Source organism: Haliotis asinina, chromosome 10, assembly GCF_037392515.1.
Source record: "Haliotis asinina isolate JCU_RB_2024 chromosome 10, JCU_Hal_asi_v2, whole genome shotgun sequence".
NCBI lineage: Eukaryota > Metazoa > Mollusca > Gastropoda > Lepetellida > Haliotidae > Haliotis > Haliotis asinina.
The window spans coordinates 9223740-9244000 of NC_090289.1; the positions used below are offsets into that span (position 1 = coordinate 9223740).

Genomic DNA, 20261 nt, shown 5'->3' on the forward strand with positions numbered 1-20261 from the left:
TCCTCTAATGGTTCCTACTCGAGTCCATCAACGTCGAGGTTGAGTTAAATGACTCTCAGGTGATAGTTGCTCACAGCCATCTTCTTCTTTGGTTCTTTGTGCTGTTTCAGTGTACATGCTAACGTCAAACACGTTTTCATCGTCAACATATCGGCTTCTAAACGCCACTTAAACAAATCAAGATATCTATATCCCCCCCCCCCACACACACACACACACTCCGCACCCTCAGCCCTCTGCAATGATGATTGGAATAGTAAATTAAAAATCAGTAATAACCTGGTATCATATTTGTGATAAGCTGACGGCATAAGCACTTTCGTGGAACGTTGATAAATTGGGAAATTTACAACCTTCAGTTCAACAAAAACGTTATGTTAGAGATTACATTACAAGTTCATGTGACATCAGTTATTTTATTGTTCATTTGTATTAATTGCCGTTAAAGTACGGATGTTGGGAAAATTATTAAAAGAGTAAGGTTTATGGATATCACTCATCTTCAACACGGGAACTTGAAAGGCTGATAATAAGAAATAAAAACTCGAGAACAACATCAGAACAATACACCTCACTCTGTTGTCCAGACGAGTAATGTCATGGTGAAGACAATTATTGACTTTCGCCAGCTAAATTTAGCCTAAGTGTTGTAATTTCATAGGTTAAGCGTATGGGAACCTATCTGTTGAAAGTTCGAAACCTTTATTATACGCTAAATACATACAAAGATTACTACAACGGCGGCTGTTCTATATCTGTCTGAACTAAATTCTTGATTGGTGTATACCAACTAATTATTGACGCAATGGTTTCGCTGATCAAAACAATTAGCTACTTGTGACGTACACTGTTTGAAATTGGTAAAGTTTGATTTTCGTGTATTTTCGTAAATGAAAGGTACGTTACTCTTTAATGTTGTTGGTGCTTTCAAGTCCATAACCTGATGTAATGTCAAGAGAAAAACAAGTAAAGACATCAATCAAGTTTATCAGCGTGCATTTGATCTTGAAACGATAGGTTGTCGACGTGTCTGTATCTCCCTTAGATATAACACATATTAGGAGAGTTGCCACAAACAGGCACTGTTTGTGTTATCAACCATGGTTTTCTGGCAAAGAGTTCATCATCTATAATTCCCATGACTGCATTAGTGCAACAAACAATTCAGTTACAGTGGAAGCTGTCTAAACCGGCACTCATTGGGACTGAATAAGTAAGCCGGTTTATACAATGTGCTGGATTGTACAGCTCATGGTAAATGTACAAGCTACGGATGGGACTGAGATTTTATGTCGGTGTTGACAACGTGCCGGATTGGACAGATGATAGCTTCCACACTACTGTAATGTTATAAACTGAAAATTATATTTAGGTTTTAAAATTTGGTTTTGGATAAATTCGGAAAAAACATTATAGAATGTAACACGTCACCAACAAGGAATCCTTCTTTCCGATTGTGCGTCCAAATAGAATGGGCGTTAAAACGTTAAATGGCGACAGAAGTTTCATTTAAATTGTTCACTGTAAATCTGTACGAGTTCAATGTACAAGTGGAAACAAGATCAGTTGGAGTTATACAGTTGTCTGTAAACTCCAGATTGTTCCTTTAACTTTAATTTTAGAATTTCTCATACTCATGCCGAATGAATGAACGTCTTACTGCTGTTGATCTTTACATCATTGACAATATGCAGTTCCCCGTTTTGTGTTCGTATTTTTCAGGTTAACGGCTGACTAGCCTCCGTGGGTCTTTGTGACGGAGGTTTATGGGCTAAGGTGTGACTACATAAAGATATTCGCAAACATCCGGTCATCATCACAGTTTTATAGTGATTCATAAAAAACATGCTCATGATATATCAGGGTCGTGAAATGGACCCTGTTCTTGAATAGATTTTTATAACGCTTAAAGAGTTTTTCTATCTCTTGTAACTCGTGAAGGTCCCGGGGTAGAATAGGCCTTCAACAGGCTACTATGCTTGTCGTAAGAGGCGACTAACGGGGTCGGGTGATTAGGCTCGCTGACTTGGTTGACGCATGTCATCAGTTCCCATTTGCGCAGATCAATGCTCATGTTGTTGATCACTGGATTGTCTTGTCCAGACTCGATTATTTACAGCCCGCCGCCATATAGCTGGAATATTGCTGAGTGCGGCGTAAAACTAAACTCACTCACTCACTCACTTATCTCTTGTGTATATGTAATGCTTATCAATGCTACCATAATGTCAATCCTTATTTGAGGTTAAAAGAAGACTAGCTGTTCTGGGTGTTTGTGACGATGATATTCGACGTGTCATAAACGCACACTTATAGCTTTTCGCGAACACCCGATATCGTCATCATTTCATACTGAGTCATAAAAACATACTCATGGTCAATCAGAGTCGTTCAACTGACCCTACTGCTGAAGAGATTTTTATGAATATGTAAAGTGTTTTATCGATTTTACTTATGTAATACTTATCAGTATTACCATAATGGCAGTCCAATAAATGTCTGAGATTCTTTCATGCCATTGATATTAACAAGAACCAAACAGCAAGTACTGACATTCAAAACGTCCATCTCTGCCTATGATTCCTGAAACAATACAACTGTTCTCCTTCCAGGAAGTTAAGTGTTGACCACACAATCTCAGGAACAACGACGACAGTAAACATTAACGAAATACACAGGTAAACAGATGAAGGAGCGAGCAAAGACCCTTGTTTCTATGTGCAGTGATGCTGTCATACATTTTGATATAGTCGAGTAGCACTAGAATACGTCCCAGGGCGAACACGGGATGAATATTTCATATGTGGGAGAGAGGAGGGTTCTTGTCTAGAGCTCGTGAGCATCACGCAACATGCACGTACTGTGTAGGCGACCAGGATCAAAGAGTCGCTTACACAAACATAAAATCTCGCCCAATGAAGACCATAGCTCAGTCTGTGACGTGATTTGAGAACAACACCGCTGACAAACAAACTCTGATGCTGGTGGCCTTTTCAATTCTGGCACTAGAAGTAGACAGACGAAATTACTTATAGAAGTTTCACGCCACATTGCCAGCGTAAAGGAGCCTGGAGGTTTTGACTTGAAGATAAACATAAACGGATTTCCTAACGCGAAACGACGTTATCAACCCATAGGAAGCAAGAGGCGTTTTTAGAGTTAAAGGTAAGTTGGTATTTTCTTGTTTAATATTTTGCATGGTAATTTATCCTCGCTGTTAAGTGAATTCCTTGTTATGACAAGACATAATACCGAGTACCGGTTTCAAATAATTATTGATCGATTACATGTCCTTTATTAAGAAACCATATTGCTTGATCCTGGTAACTGTAAATCGGTTCCATGAGAGAGGCCATTAACAGATCTTTTACACAACATTTGGTATAAAATATGGATTTTAAACCAAATGTTTTTTCCTGAAGGGATAGAAATAGGAGCTATTGTGTAATTACTGGACGCATATCATGTAGTACTTTTATTTCCGGCCTAATGCGGATCAGTAGTATACATAACTGTGTACGGTTAAATGATGTTTGAACCGCGTGCTGACGGCAATTCTGGGCTTGGTTAACGGTATTTGTGTGTGGAACACATGCATGGTAGAATGATTAACAATGTGTCGGCAATTAAAGCTTTTATCGCCAGTGTGTTTGACAGCATCAGTAGAACTATCACAAGCGTACGGGGAAGGAAATCTATTATTATTTTCATGATGAGATATAAAGGGATTCCGACATTCTACATTGTTATTCTCTTTTGTGCGTTTGTGCGGCTCGTTAGTAGCCCTTCCACTTGTCTGTCATACCGGTTTCGGAAGAAAAGTTTTTAATGTAACTTCTTTTGTTTTTCTTTTGTTTACCTCCCTTCTTGTGTGTGTGTGTGTGTGTGTGTGTGTGTGTCTGTGAGAGAGAGAGAGAGAGAGAGAGAGAGAAAAAAAAAGAGAGAGGGGAGAGAGAGAGAGGGAGAGAGAGGGGACGTGTCTTTCTTGCGAGGTCATTCTTCTGGTCACTGTAATTTTCAGGTAACAAGTTGTGCAGTATTCAAATTTAATCAGAACTAACAGGCTGTCATTCAGCGCAACTAAACGTGTGATGGGTATCTTTTCCAAAACCGTTGACATTTCTGCAAACAACACTTTACATAAGAACTCAGGCGGATTTGCTGAAACATCCGGGATACAACACAGATCACAGCGCTCGTGCTGGTAAGGACCTCGCATAAAATATACCAAGCGTTCTAATCACTGATGCATACATATGCATGAACTCAGAGTTACATTTAACGCCCGGATGTAGTGGGAGTCAAGAAAAAGATTTTCTTTGAACTTTTTTTCTAGTAATATTTTTAACACTTGTTCGATCCGTTTTGTTAAAGCTGAGTGGTAGGCACATGTTTTTATATCAGCGGCATTTTTTCCATGTCACCAAAATAGTGTTTAAGTGTTCCTACTTTCGACGTGTGCGTTTCATCACGTCATATTATACACAGAAATATTTAAACACTGAAAAGCTAGAAATAGTGTTTACATACTTCACCAATATGGGAATCGAACTTGGACCCTCGGCGTGACGATCGAATTCTTTAATGATTTGGTTACCTTAAATGCTCCTTATATTTGTGTCTCGTGATGTGCATTACTTTGGATTAGGTTTATGAATGTGAAATATGAAGCTCTGCTTAAAAAAATTAGAAAAATGTAATCGGTTATATATGTTTGAAGCAGAGGACTAACTCAAAAGTACAGTAACTGTGTGTTTGTGACAAACTTATAAAAGTGGTTTATATATCAAATATCATTTATGCATGAATTGGTTCATATGTTTAAATACACCGGTTAGACATGCTAAGAAACTGGTTTACATGTGTAAGGAAACTGGTTTAGATATTCAAAGAAACTGGTTTGGAATTTCGAACATGTTTTATCAACCATACTCCAAGCAGTGTTTCGAACATATACAGGACAAAATAAGTTAGGGGTACTGGTATTTTTATGACAGATATTTTTATCAGTGTGTCAGTGAATAAATACACCATTATTCATAATTTCAATATTTACATATGTCCCTAACTATTTCTGTCCGGTTTATGTTACTCATGCTACAAAATATCTTTACTAAGTTGCCCAGTTATTCTATGTGTAATTATGTCTATTATTCTTGACATGTATTAAAAAAGTTAATCCCGAAGCGTGTTAATGCATATCTACGTTGAAACACCTGTATTGATGTCCAGTCAGAGTCACAAAAACACCAAGGTCTTTCGGCCTGCCATTCTTATCGTATCCACAATGGCGTCGGGTGATGCATACGAAAGGGTGTGGTTACAGCGAATATTACTGAGAGCAGATGCTTATCACGGAGAGTTTTTTAAAGGAAATTTGACTGTAACGGATAACTAAATGAACGATCGAGTAGGGCTGAACGCGTAAAAAATATTGCGACCGATTTCTGTGTCCAGTCAGGAGAAAAGAATCCATTGCACCGTTCGTGGGCATGTGGATTTGAATCAGGGTCAAACGGTGACGATAAAAATGGTGAACCTATGATGCAATACATTTAGAACATGTCATAAACACACGCAAAAGCAAGTCATATTTTTACCCGAAAACACAGCATCAGTGTGTAATTAGTTTCACTGTATGTCAGTCCTTTTTTTAAAAATTGGGAAGAAGAAAACTCGAAATGCTACTCTCCTAATAAGAACCTAGCGATCCCTCATATGAAGCTTTAGATACACCATCAGCTAGAACGGGATTCGATCCATGGGCCATTGGTATCTGACATGCCTGTGGCTCACAACTGTAGAGCGAATCACGAGGATAAAGCTAAAATTTACATCCCTTGAATACGACTTGTACACAACGCTTCATGTATAGCGAAATCTGCGCTGCTCTGTTACTTGACACTTATAACAGACTAGAAAACAGTAGAGGTGACAAGTGACCCTATTATAGACTAGAAAGTAGTAGAGGTGACAAGTGACCCCTATTATAGACTAGAAAGTAGTAGATACGTCATGCGATTCCTATAATAGGCTACTACAGGTGTCAAGTGACCCAGAAAATGGTAGATATGTCACGTGACAAGCATAATAGACTCGAAAGCAGTAGATATGTCACGTGATCCTCATGGTAGACTAGAAAGCAGTAGATGTGTTTTGTGATTCCTGTAATGGACTAGAAAAAATATGGGTGTCAGGTTGCTATGGATGTGACTATGTAACGCTCATTTACAGAACTGAAAATATTCATTCGGAATATCAAAAATATAAAAGACATGAAAACTGTCACAGTCATGAGAAAAGTCGATTTTACTATTCCGACACTCAATTAAGCATGCATTCATGACTAACACTAAAATAGTAATTATACCAGATGTTCTTGCGAAAAGGTGAAGCGGAATATTATCATAATATTATTTTACAACAAATCATATGTTTGAATGGACACGATGAAATGTCCTTATGAACTTCAGAAGAAGCATATTTCAGAACAGAAAACACAGATGCGTAGGATCCAAAAAGTAATTATACAGTCCATTTTAGTAAATATTTCACAATATAATAATTTAACATCTTTGTTATACCAGACGAAAGAATTATGCTAGCTTAGATAACATAAACCCTTTGTTCGGAAGAAATACCTTCAACGCATTTACCAAACTACCACAGAGCAAATCATCGTCTTCATTCTCTTGAAAATAGGTTTTCCTCCCACTGCATACAACCGAGTCATCACTACTGAAATAGATGTCATTATAACCGCTCTATTGTTCTTTGTTTGGAAAAGTCTGTGGAGTAATTAGAGGGTAGTAGAACCACAGAATTGACGCCACTGCTTTGTATGTGACGGGAGGTGTTAAGTTGTAATTGCAGAATCCCGAGCCCTGGAATCAACGTCTCGATTCGTCTTCATTCTGGAACCGTCTAAGCGTGTGGTTATAACCTTACTAATAGCCGACATGAATGGATTTGTCCCCTAGAAGCTATTAACGTCTAGGAGTCTACAATTTTACTCTGGACAAACAAACTGATGTCATGTTGTTAATGTAATCCTCGGGATTGACCCTTCAAAGGAAAATTATTATCTTCAAATAATATGTAACTTGAAAGAAGTCATGAAAGTAATGGCCTGGAGAGTGGCTTTTTGTATTCCAGAACTTTACTCTTTAATTAAGTGATCTTTTGGGAATGTTCTATGCCTCCCGTGATTTTAACTGTAGTATTTTCTAAATAAGATAATAGACAATATTAGACTTAGTGATATTTATGATAATGGGGATGCATTTATTGTGACATTCTGGTGCACATGCACGACTGATTTGTTTAAAAATATAACGAAAATACCGTCTTGATTTTCATAGTGTGACTCTACAAATCAGCATATGTCGTTAATAATTCGGGGCACTTGGGTGGCCTAGTGGTTAAGGAAACGGGTTCGATTCCCAGAATGGGTAACATGTGTTAAGTCCAAATGCTGTCCACCGTAGTGATATCTCAGGATTAATGCTAAATGGCTTAGAACCTTCACTCAGTATGAATCATTCTGAAATACTTTCCATCGCATTTTGAGGACTATTAAAACAATCATTTGGGGAGATTTTCTCACGGGGAGATGGATGGTCAAAGACTGTTGGTTTGTTAGTGTAGTTATGGAAACCAGTCACCCTAGTCCAATCATTTGGATGGTACTTTAGCTAATAGTAAGAAACCAATGTGATGCTGTAGCAGATCAAGATCCTGGGAATCAACAATCTTGCCAGTGTTGCAGGAACTTCACCCATTATTGTTCTAAACGTTTTGCTCTTCTAGGCTATACACCGAGAAGTAGAGCTTTTGTAACTTTGTGATTGGGATTAACCAGTCTACAAAAGCTGTGTTACCCTTAGTTTGGAAGCAAAATTGAGGCAAGTGTAATACTTTCACAAATTCGTCAATGGTGGAAACGGAGGATCTATCTTATATTAAACACATTGTTTTATATAGAGGAATGGGGATTCTAGAATGGAATAAGCAGTCAGCTGGTCGAAAGAAGCAAAGAAATGAATAGGGCGTTAGCCATGGTGGATTACATGCCATCCTAATCGATGACATGACCCATTGTTTAGAAGATCAGTCATTAGACTACATGGTCCCGATTCGATTATCGTGAAGCCACCTCTTTGATATTTCCGAGTGTATTGTTACAAAATATACAAACACTTAAGCCAGCTGACTTGGGTACGGTATTGATTTCAATTCTGTTAAAATATTATGTAAACCATTAATTAAATCATTCTGTTCATGTCAATTCATAGATAACTGAAATAAGATAAGTATGACAGTAGGGGCTACACAGATCGATACTGAAATGATCAGACATTTCAACAAAACCTGTTTAACGCAAATGCACAAAACACTGAACTGGAATTGAAGAAAACATTCTCTTTTGCCTGGCCATATCTTACTTACACATCGCTGTTCTTAATAAAGTCCAAGAACTGTCAGTTTTGTGTTTCAAATATTTATGGTAACACAGATACGAACATGACTGTAGTCATTTAGCTATTGAGTCTGTAACGGTAAAAGCGTTAAACGATTTTGTCTCGAATATAGTTCGAGTACAATGTTCCAATCCGTTTCTGTAATTACAGTGCTATGTTCAAGGCTGTGTAACTCATACCGCGATGCAAATGAGCGTCCAGACGAGTGACAGTTTTATAGCGCTAGCTCATACCATGTTGCAATGTTGAATTGGATTTCATTCTGGCACAATATACTGAAAGCATAGTCACGTCTCGTTAATGGCAAGCGTCAGGCAGGTTACAGTGAGAGTCATCCTTTAACGCATTTTGGTTTTACATTCCTTGGGGATGGAACCGCAGACTCTCAACCCTTTGTAATGTAAATCACTTAACAACACACATAATTACTTATAATTAAAATAGCCCATTCCGTAAACTCCATACCAACCTGTTTTAACCGATGTGATCGCTGTGACAGAGTGGACATTACCAGAATGTCTGTTTAGGCTAAACAATAAGAAAATATTACTATCACCATAAATACTGTCAGAAGACTTTTAAAAATAGCACTTCTTATTTTAAGCCTTTTTACTTAGTGTTAGAAGCTGAATCCGTTTCTTCAAGTAGCTTGTTATAGCCATTCTGGGAGACATTACCGTCGCCAAGGCGCGAAAATTTCCTTTAATAAACCTCTCAACAATGCATTACATTGAGCTTTAATGGAGTATGCTTGTCTAAACTCTTTACGGCGATCTTGTTCTTAAAAAAATCGATCTCTGACTCTGAAGCAACAATTTGTGTCACAGAAACACAAACCTCAAGTCTTATTAGGAATTCACATGACTCTTTCCCACCAAGAACGTTTGATTTGAGAACTTCTCTGACCTGCCATCACTTTGAAAGGAATTGAGGAGGAACCACAAAGAATCGTTTGTCCACACCATTGTTGCACAATTCAAAGCTTTGCTGGTGTGTAGATCTAAGACTGATTTTTGACATTGATGTTAAACATCAACACTTGATGGCTTTGGGTCTTTGGTTCATGCTTGAACATATTTCAGTTTGCTTCTGAATTGATGCTTGTTTGATTATTCAAAACTATATTTAAGATCTAAATGTTCTTCGTACTGTTATGATCCAAATGAATTTCCTTTTTATTCGAACATTAAATGTAATTGATCTTTCTGTGTTGAAAGGAACATGGACAGAAGTAACGGGGAAAACCGAGTATATTGGCATAAGCATTGTACTTTTCGATGCCCAAATATCATTTATAGAGCCATTATTTAACTGCAGTGGAGCCGTTCGATTCCGTGTTCTTCATAACCTCCTGGGCCCACGTGAATTATGATCAGCAAAACGTTTTAGAAATGCTTACGAAAGAGTTGTTGCTATGGATGGTAACTAAACTTCGTTCTATCAAGGACTCTCGTGTTTCGGTTCTCTTTCAGTTCATGTATTGTGGCAACTAATCATAAGAAATCATCCAAACCTCAAAAGGGTTAAACTTTCCCTTCGTGTTGGAAAACTAGGTGCCATTTTCTTATGTAGATAATTTTGGCCTTAAAAGTTTAAGCTTCCGGTATATCGATTAAGGACCATCAAGCTCGGGCAGTCCTTGGATGGGTGACGGTGTTTGGCAGCTTGACTCCTGATAGTTTCTGGGACTTCAGTCCCGCCCCACAACGATGCTCCTAACACAGTGTGGTATCACCTTAGGCAAGTGAGTTTGTTCAAAATTGCCTCTGCTGACCTAGCAGAAAATGGGTACCCGATGGAATAAGTCATGTAACCACTAACCTTCTAACGCCTAACAGCAGCTCGGGTTAAACCGGGGTAATAATAATCTGATTGATTTGATTGTCTGCTTCGAGCATGCATTGTGCATGGAGTAATGTGCATAATAAATAACTATTACTGTTGCTTTTATTATCTGGCATCTTTCAGTAATGTTCAGATAGCCTTGCATCATCCACTGATATTTGCAACTAAACTGTTTGTTGTGACCCTTAAAAACAGGAAGACAGCAAATATATCACCAATGTGTGTTGGAGAGTTTAATGCCCAAGTATCAGACATTATCAGGATCTTGGGAGTCCTTCTTGACAGTGATCTCACATTGGGGCATCATGTTAGTATGATATGCAAAGCATACCAGTTTCATGTGAGAATTATTGCCAGTGTCCGACATCTACTGACCAGCAACGGTACTTACATGCTGGTCTTAAGCCTAGTCCAGTCGAAACTGGACTACTGTAACAGTGTCATAGTTAACATCTTACCGGAACAGTTCTCCAGACACCAGAGGAGTGAGTGAGTTTACTTTTACACCGCACTCAGCAATATTCCAGCTATATGGCGGCGGGCTGTAAATAATCGATTCTGGACTAGACAATCCAGTGAACAACGACATGACCATCGATCTGCGCAAATGGGAACCGATGACATGAGTCAACCAAGTCAGCGAGCCTGACCACCCGATTCCGTTAGTCGGCTCTTATGACAAGCATAGTCGTCTTTTATGGCAAGCATGGGTTGCTGAAGGCCTGCTCTAACCCGCGACCTTCACATGTTGACTACAGAGGATACTGAACATGGCAGCAAGGATTGTGTCAAGGACAAAGAAGTGCGCGCACATAACTCACAAACGTATAAAGCATCCAGAGTACTTCGTTCTGCAGACCAGCATCTCTTCCACATTCTAAACAGTAACTTGAAACGATTTGGTCAAATATCATTCAAGTATAATGCTACAGTTCTATGGACCAAACACGCACCTGAATTCAAAGAACTCGAAACATTCTCGCTTTTCAAATCTCAGCTAAAAACATATCTCTTCCGACAGTCATACCTGGACTCAGATCTACTGCCTTGTGTTCTTTGCTCCATTGACAGAGCTAATATTGTAGTATATTTGTAGCGCTATGAGCATGTACATAGTGTAGGGAGTTTTTATTCTTTTAACTTCGAATACATCAGTGTGAGCGTTTCATGTTTAGATCATTGCTGAAACTGAGTGATGAAGAGGACTGGTTTCAACTTTCCGATTCTCAGTTTTCTGTTTCAGCAGCTTCAACCTTTGGTGTCTCCGTGTAATGAGATATGAAGTACAATCTGACATCATGTTTCTATACGTTAGACACTCCCGAACATGTTACATCAAGGTTACAACAATCAGCTTCAGTAAACCTTTCAAGAAGTTTCATGTTTGACTGTTTTTTCATTGTGTCTTTTTCTGTGGAATAGTTGACCTGTTCGTGCATGTGTTTATGACGGGCTATGTATCGACAGGCAAAGTTGAATTCATCGAGTCTCGAACACATGGTGTTATCACTGTTTGTGATTCATAAACACTTGTTTATGCTAGAAACGGAACTCGGTATTGCAGCTTTACGCTTTTTATTTGCAAGGAAAATGGAGTCATCCATGAGTGAGTGAGTTTAGTTTTACTCCGCACTCAGCAATAATCCAGCTATATGGCGGCGGTCTGTAAATAATCGAGTAAATAATCAACAGCATGAGCATCGATCTGCGCAAAGAGAATGACATGTGTGAACCAGGTCAGCGAACCTGACCAGCCGATCCCTGTTACGACAAGCATGGTCGCCTTTTATGGCAAGCACGGGTTGCTGAAGACCTGTTCTACCCCGGGCCTTCACTGGTTCATCCATGAAATTTGAATATTTGAAATATAAAAAAAAATAACCTTTTGTGTAACTTTCATTCATAACAATTTTTCAGTAGGGTTACAGACTCCAGATAGGCAAATGACAGGTATTGACCACAATTTGAACATAATACGGATCACATTGTATAAAACAGATCCGGTAAAGAATTGATCTTCAGTAACCCATGCTTGTCTTCAGCGGTCAGGCTTTCTGGTTAGGTTGACATTTTTATCGCATTCCAGTTGCGTGGATCAATGCTCATACTGTTGTGTTGATCACTGGATTGTCTGATCCAGACCCGATTATTTACAAAACGCCGGAATATTATTATTGCTGGAATATTGCTGAGAGGGGCGTAAAATCACACTCACTTACTCACCCACTGTGTAAGGTTCTTCTATTTATTTCCAAACTCAAGGACGCGTGGCACAATGTTATGAATATAATATAATAAGATATATTAAGTCGGAAATGATGCGTTTAAGACTGCATGAAACCAACGAACAGTGGTTATGAGGTGACGTGCCTTTCGAACGATTATCGGTACGGACGCAACGATTATCAAACTGCGGCGCCTTTGTAAACTGGTAAAACATGTGACATGTCACCTCCCAGCCGACCAGGGAATTCATGGATACCTTATTTTGTTTAATGATTAAAGGTAATCTATCTAAACGCCACAACGCAATGTTTAGACATGTAATACACTTTAAACGACCCACAATGGCATAAACACAACAAAAGACAACGGGAAAACACGCACATAAAAGAGAAGTAATATGTGACGGTAAAGTAGCAAGCACATAAATTCTCTTTAATGTAATCAGCGTAAACCATTATCCGGGATTGGTGATAGCGCGCTCATTAATTATAATGGATACACAGTTTACATGACACAGGCAAATGAAAAGATCAATGAGCAGATACGACGCATGTGATCCTTTAACGACATGTGCAGGACTGATCAGTGTGTGCGAATGATACATTCACTTTTAGTTTGAAACTCTTCACCTATAGTTTGTTCGTGTCGTGTAAAACTCATCTCACATTTGACTCATTACCGTTATAAAAAATGCCCGGACTCACAGAAGACTTTTGCAAAATATTTTTTTCTAACCCGTGCCAAAATACATACAAACACGCTGTTAGAACAAGTTAAAAATTATACTGACTACAATATTTTTTGATACCAACGCATTACCAATACAATCAACCAAGTTACTGGAAACATCGAGCGTCAAAAGATAACACTTAGGTCTCATAAAAAATGAAAGTTGGGCAAGCCCTCAATACTAAGTTAACTAAAAATAAAGCTTGGCAATCTATCGGGCTTACCCGAAAAACTGGCTTGCTACGCGCCTGATTGCTAAACGGTTTGTCCTTTTGACAAGAGGTTCCTGTGTAATTTTAAAGAAGCTGCGATATGACATTTCAATACATATTAAACTGTGTGAAGATGATTTAAGGGACCGCAATTCAGAGGTTATATGAGGTGAACGGTGGTCGAGCTGCCCTCGGAGTCAGTTCCTGTTGTCTCGGTTGATTTTCTAAGCTTCATACTGAAAACAATTATTCAAATTACAAAATACACGGTATCCTTTACAACACCCTGAGCGAATATGACGGGATCTTGTTCCAGTCTCGTAAAGGTTTTCTTATGGCTTTCTAAAAGGTTTTCAAGGGCTGCAACGGCTTCGTTCGACCTGAAATTGATTCAGGTTTCCCTCTTATTTGAGACCAGTTGGAAGTCTGACTGCGTAGGATCAGAAGGATGGGTGCTGAAGAATTTCAAAGCAAGACTCGTGGATTGTAGTCACAGCAATGACAGACGAGTGAGTGAGATTCTTTTACGCTGCGCTCCGCAGCATTCCAGCTAAATGGCGGCGGTGTGTAAATGGACCTGATAATCCAGTGATCAACAACATGAACATCGATCTGCGCAAGTTTGAACGGATCATGTGTCAACTAAATCAGCGAGTCTGACCACCCGATCCCGTTATTCACGTCCTACGACAAGCATAGTGGGTGGGAACCGGGCTTGCTGACGTGGTTGACACGTCAAAATATCCCAGCTTCATAGATCCATGCTCATGCCGTTGATCACTAGATTATCTATTCCTGGAAACATAGCTACGACTAGTAGCAAGAACTTTCTGATTCAGCACCAAACTTCAGAGCTAAATAAATAAATAAATAAATAAATAAATAAATAAATAAATAAATAAAAAATGAAAAAAATAAATGTCTTTTTTCCATTTCACTGTCAGAATCTATGCTATTGGCAGGGACTTTCTGCTAGCTACATATGGATTTTGCTTGTATAAGCGACGTTGCACGTTGACTTGTCCAGGCAAAACAGTTTGCTGAAGTGATCGTTACATTTTATGGATACATGCATATCTATGACTGCGTATATAAAACGTGTCAATATTCCCTAATTCACTCCAAATGAACTCAGAACTAGACCTAGTTTATCAACGGTATGTCCATTTACAATGCAACCATTGTCTTTGTGTCTCCGATTCAGTTTAGCTGCTCAGTTGGTTTTCATTCATGTGAAATTGTCAAGCTTAACCCAGTAAATCAGGTTCCTCTACCATCAGAAAGTAATAAGACTAAATCTACATTGTAATAGCCACCAGTGACATCGCCTTAAGAAGCATGATAAGCATTCACCCAAATGCTGGAGATTGTCAGTTACAGGTGAAATGACAACGTCACAAAAACTGAATTTCATTTTCAGATTCAAATACGAAGCCAGTAGCTCTAACGTATTCAATTGATTGAATGCATTTGGCAGAAAAAAGGACATTTATATAACTTGCAATGACATTTACACAGGACAATAATGTAAATGGTCTCGTTTGGCGACTTACCGTCGCTCGGAATGAGCATTCTACGGGGTTTAAGGCTTAAAGACGTTAAAGATAAGATCTAGATAATACACATATCGCCCAGCCACACGTGGAATATATTGTGAGTTAGAGAGGAATCTGAAGTGAAAATATGTGTCATCTTGTGAGCAATACCAACACGACACAGTTCACTCTACGTCTATCAAGATAGACGAAACTTGAATTGACTGTGATTAATCAATATTCAGTAAGATCACAGAGGCTAACGTGTTTACTGAAAACTAGGGTTGACTATAGCCGAAATTTTCGCATTTGGATTTATTGTGATATGTGTTGCAATATGTATTGCAATGTATTGTGAAAGGGTAACGGATGGTTTAAGGTAATGGAATTATTGTTTTCTTTCTTTTGAAACAATGCTCGAAGACTTCGCTCAAAAGTTTGGAAATTGAGAAAAAGCGCCAGTTTGGTTTGTTTGTCAATACGAGTGCTGGTATGCATGGAGATGCAATTATATGACTAAAAGCACTCTCAAAATTATTAGTGTATCATGATTGGACATTTTTGTTTAAATGTTATTTTTTATACTTACCTGGTTGAAAGCCAACAATTGCCCTAGCGCTCTCCGACGCGCTCCATCTCTCTACAGAGAAGAGAGACGACGCCGTACGTAGCTGGGTCGCGACCCCCACAGGCCACGTGACCTCTTGACACGTCATTCCCTGGCGGCGACAGACGCCACTCTCTGAGAGGGGAGAAGGGAGGGAAATCGCGACTTGTTGACTTTCAACCAGGTAACTATAAAATAACATTTGACAAACAATGTCCATTTTTTCATACTTATCATAGTTGAAAGCCAACAATTGCCCGGGATCCCACAGTAGGAGGAGGGGTAGAGGGGGATAAGGCCCAGATCATCTCTCAACCTGTAGTAGTGTAAGTGGTTCTGATGAGGGAAACTGAAGGTCGGTACGGAAGAGCGACCCGTTCCCTTCACCCCTGTAGGTGACCCCATCTGTGGTTAGGAGCCCGCATAAGGAGGAACCACTTAGGAGGGAACTAAAAATCCAACCGAAAGGATAACAGAGAACGAGGGATGATTCGAACGTTTATTAACAAAGAATCTCAGAAAACTGCGGAAGATTGCCCTGTACCACTTGGGGACCTACGTACATCTTAGAGTGTTTCGTCTCCTGACGAACAGTGACCCCGAAGTTCTCTGCTGAGCAAAGACCTGGGGTTCTAACCGGGACACTCCCACCAAATCCTCATTCGACAGTTCCCTCAAATAGTGGTCCGCAAAGACTGACCTTGATCTCCAGAAACACCAGAGGATGTTTGTCACAGCAATATTGCTGTGGTATGCCAAGGTAGCCGATACCGCCCTCATTGTATGTGGGTTGGTTTTCACGGGTGCTGGGAGGTCTGCAGCCTTGTAGGCTTCTATCACCGCTGAGCGGAGGTAAACTCCCTGTGCCCTTTTGTCAACTTCCCTCGTGCTCCGTTGGGAATGAGGAAGAAACGACCTGCGTCGGCCCCGTCTCAGGGTTCGGGTGCGGTCCGTGTATATCCGCAAAGCCCTGACCGGACACAATGCAAACGCTCCATCCTCATTGGGGTCCACCAGTGGAGTCAAAGGGAAGATGTGGAAAGTGCGTGCGAGTTCGTCCGCCTCTTGATTTTTACACACGAAAGTGGGATCGAGCCCTAGAATAGCCGAGCCACCATCCGCCAGTTCGAACCTCAAGAGGTCCGCATGAAGTGCGTGGATCTCGCTGATCCTAGCGGCTGAAGTCATAGCTACCAGAAAGGCCGTCTTGACAGTCAGCCTAAGGATGGGGGCTTCTTCTAGGGGCTCATAAAAGTCCGAGTTAAGGTGGTTCAGGGCAATGCTCAGGTCCCACTCGGGAGCCCTGGGTTTGCGTCTGCCATCTGCCTACCTGAAGCTCTTAATAATCTCCTTTAGTACCAACACATCCAACCCTGGGGACCGTTTCCTGATGACGAACATGATGCCCGCCAGGTTGGTGTTGATGCAAGAGTCCTTGAGGCCTCTTGTGGTGGACCAGCTAGTCCAGCTAGTCCGTTATCTGGGGAAGGGAAGCAGTGTCAGCACAAAGCCCCTGACCCGCGCAAAAGGAAACAAACGCTTCCCACTGGAAATCATACAGTTTCCGCTATGGCAGGAGCGACCCGGTTGGAGTACCCCCTCAGACTCTTTGGTATACTAGCCAAGCGTGCAGATTGAATACCTGAGGGTTCTCGTGTATCCGTCTGCTTGGCTGACTCAGGAGAAGATCCCTCCGGAGAGGTACCTGTACAGGCTCCTAATTGTAAAGTCTGCGAAGGGGTACATACCGAGACAGCCACTTGGGGGCTACTAGCAGAAGCTTGAGATTCTGTGTCTCTTGTAGTTTGGTTATTACCCGTTGTAATATCATTGGAGGAGGGAAAGCGTAGGCGTCCGTCCCTTCCCAGTCTAAGGACAGAGCGTCTAAGGCCCACGCCTCTGGGTCTGGTACAGGGGACACTTACGTAGGCTGTTGGTGGTTGAGTTTGGTGGCAAACAGGTCCACCAGAGGCCTGCCGAACTGAAGGCACAGCGTTTGGAAGGTCCGAGGGTGCAGTTACCACTCCGTGAAGGGAGGGCTGTCCGGACGAGAGAGGGCGTCCGACAAGATGTTCTTGGCCGCTGGGATGTGCACCGCCCGAATGGTCAACCGCAAGCTCTCCGTCAGTTCGAACAGTTATAGTGTTAACTGGAGAAGTGGATCCGCTCTGGTCGAGCTCTGGCGGTTGATCGCCCAGGCCGCCACCGAGCTGTCCGTGTGAACCGGTACCACTTGCTCCCTGAGAACTTCCCTCCAGTGGAGGATTGCTAGCCGTACTGCATCCAATTCCAGGAGGTTTATGTGTCGAGACCGGAGGGAGGGACTCCATACCCCTGATGTTTGTTCCGTCCCCATGTGTGCTCCCCACCCCTGAGTGGAGGTGTCCACAAAGAGATTGAGTGACGGGGTTAGAGGCCGGAGGGGGACACCCCTGAACACATTCTCGTCTCGGATCCACCATTTGAGGAAGTGGTATTGGGAAGTTAGCCAAGGGAATGTTGTTGCTACGTTGTCTCTCCGTAAGAACTAACGGAGGAAGGAGACGACCAGGTCCCGCTGCAGCCACCTCCAGTTAGGTTGTCTGATTGGGAAAGTCAACCGTACCACCCTCCGGGGTGAACTGGAAGATTCCCGGAGGGTTCGGTGCACGGAGGGTTCGGTACACGGAGTGTGACACGAACCCGAAGTATCCGTGAAGTCGGAAGCTCCGGACCGGAGGGTCCGTCGGTGGGGACACCCGCTCACCTCAACAATCCGGAATTCGGAAAAAAGTGAGTCACAGCTACCCGAGACTAATGAAGGTTAATTAGTCAATAATACAAAGTTGTAACACCAATTCTAGTAAACCTACCCAAGGTAGGGGGTAACAGCTACGTGCTGGAACCCAAAAAGAGTGCAAAACCCTTAGTAATAAGCAGGTAGAGAGCGAATTTTAGAGACTGAGACAAAATGGCCTGTCGTCGCCAATCTCTGAAAAAAAGGAATGACGTGTCAAGGGGTCACGTGACCTATGGGGGTCGCGACCCAGCTGCGTACGAGGTCGTCTCTCTTCTCTGTGGTATAAGAGATGGAAAAATATGAATGAAATACAAAATGTATTGGTAGTTTTAACTTAATAACGAATGTTACCGATCTTCATCACGGAAATTGACGATCGTATCGGATGGACATCGTATTGTGAAGTCCAAACTGCAATATACTGGTTGACGGGTATTATCGCCCACCCCTACTGAAAACCCGTTGGAGCCTGTTTTCAACAGGGCACCTGTGCATCTTATGAAAGTGTCAGTATAATATTATTACGTGCTCAGCCAGCGTCCTTCCAAGCCGCCGGTGATGTTTTTGGTCCTAAAGGCGTGCCAGAAGCCTCATGCGGACTTCTCGAATTCAAAATCCGCAGATAATGTTTGTACACTTGTCAGCACTTTACCCTTCGTTGCACGTTTCATGGAAGCTGAAAACGTTTCATAACGACAGCTGAATGAGTTATTGAACTTTTCTCCCACAATCATGAGACTGACAAACTGGCTACGCATTCAGTCTGCACTAGGTACAAAAGGGACAACCTGTTCCATACACACCAAATTGACGATTATTAGGTGTGGTTGAGGCGAGCCGTGATTAGGCGAAGCGAGATGTGGTTGAGGCGAGGCGAGGTGATGCGGAAACTGCTCACTGTTTAAGGTTTTGCCATCTGTTGATCTGAATGTAATAAATACTTCAGCTTTGCGTCTACCCTTTGCAGAGGCGGCAGTTTCTTTGACTAGCTGATTTATCATGTGACATAGTCTCAATGGGGACAGGTGAGGTAGCCGAGTGTTTTAAGCGTCGCTCGCCACGCTAATGCCCTGGTTTGATTCGGTGAATAGATATATTTGACGCTTCATTCTGGGATCCCTTGAAATATAATACTTATTGACTCACTCACTCAATCAATCATGATCGATCGATCGACTGATTAATTGATTGGTTGATCACTCATCACAAAAAACAGACAACTGTATGCCTAAAACCGAAATATTGGAACTAACATCCGCTGCAAGAACGTTTATGTCATTACTTAACACCAAACAGATTCTACATTTATTTACATTCTACATGTGCGGAGCGTGTCATTCCTGAAACTGATACTTTAAAGAAGGGTTGATTAACCTCTGACCATTATTTTATACATCCCAATGCACCATACTTTTCATACGGTTGCGGTATAGTACATTTCATTCATTGTTTGTGCATGAACTAGCGATGCCGCGCCTGCAACACGCGAGATGTCAACGGGTCCATTTCTGGAAACAAATCATCCCGCACAGGCCAATATGTTCAATGTTTCACAGCCAGTGATTAGCCTCCCATGGAAGAGGTATCTGCAGATCAAAAATGCCAACGATTGACTCTGCTCAGGGTGTTTCAGGTCAGAAACATCAGTACAGAATCGGTCATCATAAACCAGACTCCGAGAAATCACGGAAGCATCGATTCAGATTGTGCAAACCTTGTGGCTTCTGAGTGGGAGTTAACCAATCGTCCGATGCTTAGACTTGGTGTAAATGCAGCTTATCCCACTGCTTAAAGATCGCGTGTCGTTACAAATATCACTGGAGTAATCGTCCATGGTCACGTAGTGTG

The 20261-nt window shown here is 41.2% G+C and overlaps 1 protein-coding gene across 1 annotated transcript in view; it reads left to right on the top strand.

Moving 5' to 3' along the window:
- Window positions 1–2899: 2899 nt before the first annotated feature.
- The window catches only part of LOC137298074 (sensorin-A-like), a 28512-nt gene continuing 11150 nt past the window's right edge, over window positions 2900–20261 (top strand). Inside the window, exon 1 of the mRNA XM_067830134.1 lies at window positions 2900–3165. The gene's annotated coding sequence lies outside the window, so the exon portion shown is untranslated. The remainder of the gene's footprint in view (window positions 3166–20261) is intronic.